Source organism: Athene cunicularia (genome assembly GCF_003259725.1).
Source record: "Athene cunicularia isolate RWA chromosome 9 unlocalized genomic scaffold, athCun1 chr9_part1, whole genome shotgun sequence".
NCBI classification, from domain to species: domain Eukaryota; kingdom Metazoa; phylum Chordata; class Aves; order Strigiformes; family Strigidae; genus Athene; species Athene cunicularia.
In genome coordinates this window covers 25,464,149-25,468,449 of record NW_020799110.1, presented here as the reverse complement: position 1 = coordinate 25,468,449, position 4,301 = coordinate 25,464,149, and the positions used below count along the sequence as shown (strand labels likewise).

Below are 4,301 nucleotides of genomic sequence, written 5' to 3'. Positions count from 1 at the left end.
CAGCCACCGGCGCAGCGCTGCCGCTTGGCGGGGCGGGAGGCATCGCCCCTCCGCTGCGGGGGAAACTGAGGCACGCGGGAACAGTGGGCGGTGCCCGTTGCACCCCCTGTCACCCGCGAGACAGCCTTGCTTGAGCTGCTGGCTTGGGAGTTTGGGTTTTGGTGGGTTTTTTTATCTTTTTTAAGAGTTCAAGCCCTTCACCTCCTCCGGCCGCCCACTGCTCCAAGCGTATCCCCCTTTCCCACGCCACAGCGAATTCATCGCTGCCCATGGAAGTTTTAAACAAGTTTCACGTATCAAACCATGGCACAACAAGCCTTTGGTGGTGGACAGCCCTTCAGCTGACAGTGTCACAAGAGAGAAACAACCCCCCCCCAAAAAAAAAACCAAAAACAAAAAACCACACCACCACCCTTTGCTCCCTCTCAGAGGGAAAACTGGCAGTTTTAAGTTGTGGCCGGCCGAGCACCAGCCTTTTCCTGCCAGCCTCCTGCGGTGCGGAGCCACTTCCTTCCCCGGCACAACCTGCACACAGACACCTCCACCTCTTAAAGGCGCATCCGGCCCCTTTGCAGTGAAGCTAGCCTGCAAGTTCCAGCGAAAAACCAAACCAAATAGAAACAACAAAAAAGGATTTTAAAAAATACGGGCTCTCCATAAAAATTCGGTGAAAAAAATGGCCTCAGCTTTCCATGCCATGCTTACAGTCACTTAACCACGCTTTGTAAACACCTTAGCAGAGAGTCTGCAACATGACAGATTGGAGCAGCAAACTATCACAGATATTAAAGAACAGCTCTTCTCTGAAAAATGATTCCACAAAAAAAGCATTGTCAGATTTCATGTTCATTTTTTTCCCAAGGATTCCACTTCAAACAAGTAAAAGGTATGTGTGCTTTTTGCCTAACTTCCACTCCTGACTTACGACTTCAAGGTCAGCCTGCCAGACAGGGTTATTTGCTTTGCCATCAGACTAAGCAGTACTGCAAACCAAACCCTCCATAATACTTCTGTAATTTCACAGCTGCACAGGCCTGCCTGAAGGAAGACTTCTTAACAACATGGGTGCTACAGGTGGTACAAAACACAGCGCTGGGCCGGTATCCACAGTGGAGAATCTGTAGAACCCAGGCCAGCCTTCAGCTGGGTCCTCAGAGATCGAGGTGATCCCACGGGGCTGCTGGAACAAACACTCACACAAAATGCAGCTTCCACTGCAGTTGATCAAATTCGAGATTCAGTCATACAAAAGAAAAGTACCACTGCTTTTATTTCCTTTCAGAGTGGACAGATGCTTTAAAGACCTGTAAGTTATACAGCTGTGCTGGCAGAATAGATAATACCAAGCATGAGTTTTGGAGGACTGGCAAAGCAACAAGAGAAGTATGGCAAGAATCCCAAGCAAAGACCAGATTCCCTAACTGCACTGAGCTCAGACTTGGTGGATGTGAATGAAATTTATCATTGACCATAACTCTACATATATTTTACACAGACACATAATGTATATTTTTGTGCTTGTTTCAGGTTTTACTGCATTTAAATTTTTTTTTACACAGCTCACATGGTGTTATTTCATATTTCAGAAAAAAACACAAAGCAACATGAAGAACATATCAGGCAGTTGCAAGGTCCCAAATAGCGAGGCTGCCTCGTTCCTCATACAAGCCTCAATGAAATCTTATTTTCTGAAGAAAAAAATTATTTTGTTATTTCTGTATAGAAAATTCATATTCCCCAGTATCCTTTGTTTTTCTAACTACCATCATAATATTGCCTTTTTGCTCCCCTCTGCAATTAAATGCTCTTTCTAGTCTAGCAGCATTTCTCTTTTAAGCTGCCTGTCTTTTCAGCAGAAGTGGTTTAGAGTAGACAAATCACTTATCTAAAAATTATGTACTTACTTCTCCTCTGACAAATCTTCATCAGGTTTCTAATCCCACCCTGCCACTTGAAATATCACTTTCTGTGATGACATTTGAGTCACAGTTGTCAGAAGCATCAGGCTCTGTAGTTAAATGGATTAAATCACACTTCATAGAATGCAGTATTTTGAAAAAGGAGTGGTTTATCATTTGTATAAATTAATCATAACAGTTTTTTCTCTAAGGCAAATTCCCAATCATTTTTAAAGATTACTATGTTTAAGTCCCACTGACAGCAGTATGTCAAATTACATCACAGGGAAGGTTATCTCAGGCAGTCATAACTATTAACAAGACTCACTGAAGACACCTACTACTGGGAGAAGCAGGTCTGTACTGGGGAGCACCTTTAAAATGCAGGGGTAGGAGAGCAGACTCTTTGGCCCTGCTCCGTGCAGCTCTACTGCGGCCCCAGGGATCCGGCAGTATGGTGGTGTGTCTGGCTGCTCTGCTGCAGGGCCAGCCAGCTGCTCCGCCCCACAGGGACGGGACACAGAGGGTCAGGGCATCGTTCAGTCCTGCAGGGGGGAAAGAGGAGATGCTTGTCTGGCCCACCTCTAGCTGATTAAGGAGAAGAGATGAAAAATTTTCAAGGAAGTCCCATTTACCCTGAAACAGCTCTTGTCAGTTTACCGTTTGTTGTCAACACCAAGCAATATTACTGATCAGAATCCTCCCAAATCTCAATCCTCAGTCACTGCTTGGCACAGTAACAAATCACCACCAGCATCAACATGGTACTGCTCTTTGCTTTCTGCACCAAAACACTTCTCTCTCAAGGAGTGTATTTTAAAAAAGTCAAAAGAGCCCATCCTTAAGTCATAATGGTGCCACAGACCTGCATGCCCATGGAACACTGATTCTTACGGTGAACAAGATACTGATGTAGACAGATTTGTATGTTTAGATGCCTTTGACTGCTCAACATAAATAGCACGATGCTTATCTTCAACTAATTCAAGTTAGGTGGCCTTTGGGTGTAATTTTTACTTCTCTCCCTACTTACCCCTCTTTGGTGATATTGCAAAAATGAACCAAATACATGAACACCTGTAATAAAGACAGACACACCTGTAATAAAGACAGACCACCAATAGGAAAAGATGAAAAGGCTGCAGAGGGGTGGAGATCAAATCCCCCTTTTGGATGCTTCAGTATCAGGTAGACTGTACAAGGGAGGACATCATCATGTTCTACTGTAATTTCATTATGAGGTGTGCAGAGGAAAGAACAGAAAAGTTGTTCAGAAAAAGAAAATATAAGGGTTAAGAAAATTCTCTTCAAGTAGTTGTAATACCAGTTATTGTCCACTGAATCATAATATAACCCTTTAGCAATGCAAATTTTCTATGACCAAAGATTTAACGGTTTATCTTGGGGACCAATCTTTATTCATCAGAGTTTTGCTGTGCTGCTTAACACAGCAGGGTAGTTCCTTACAACATTTGTCTAGAGCAGGTTATTTGCCCAAGAATTAGTTCCCTGGATATGTATATATTTTACTATTGATTCAGAGTATTCAAAAAACTCTTTAGAAGGCTTACAATTACATAGTTGAAATACACAGAATACATGGATCAGTGGCCTTGTGGATTTTTCCTACTATTTCACAGTAGGTTGAATCAGTTGAAGCTGTTATAAATCACAGGGCTGCATCCCAGTCAGAAACCAACCGTGTACTTGGAAAAAAATAAAATAAAAAATCCTTTGATTCTGCATCAAGTGTCTTTCATGCATAACCCATTTTTCCAGAATCAAACCAACTTCATCCATAGAGAGGTGTGAGAGGAAAACCCAGTGTAAAAAACAAAGTAAAAAAGACTCTTTTATGTGGTTGAGTCCTGTCTTGTTTAAGTCAAGGATTACTACATTGCAGAGATTACTATGACTAAAGTACTTACCCTTCTGTCCCCTTCTTTGTCAAGCTTTATAAAACAAAGGTAGGAAAGTTACAAAATGTAACAACACAGCATTTTCTTTTTTCCTGTTGCCCATGACCACTGTTTGCATGTGTAGCTAAATGTTTTGATAGTCCCTCTGATTCAGACTACACAACTGGAAACACCAAATGCTGTTTTGGATGCACACAACAATTGGACTGAAACACTTAAAACATTCTGAAAGAGAGTTATGCCCTATTTAACTTCCAAGACCATGGAAAAACTCATCTTCTTGTTAACCTATTATGAAAAATTGTTCCTTCAAACCCATGCAGAGGCTTGGGATAGGCCTGTAGGCACCACAATGAAAAACACCTCTGTCAATTGCCATACTCTATGGAAAAGAAGGTCTACCTTAAATCCATCTAATAAAATGTAATGTTGCAATTTTCTAATCTCTATTCCCTCCCTCCCTCCCTCCCTCCCTCCCTCCCAC

The 4,301-nt window shown here is 42.4% G+C and overlaps 1 protein-coding gene across 9 annotated transcripts in view; it reads right to left on the bottom strand.

Annotated features, from left to right (window-relative positions):
* The window catches only part of ZMIZ1 (zinc finger MIZ-type containing 1), a 307,061-nt gene that overhangs the window by 98,807 nt on the left and 203,953 nt on the right, over window positions 1-4,301 (bottom strand). The window lies entirely within an intron of this gene.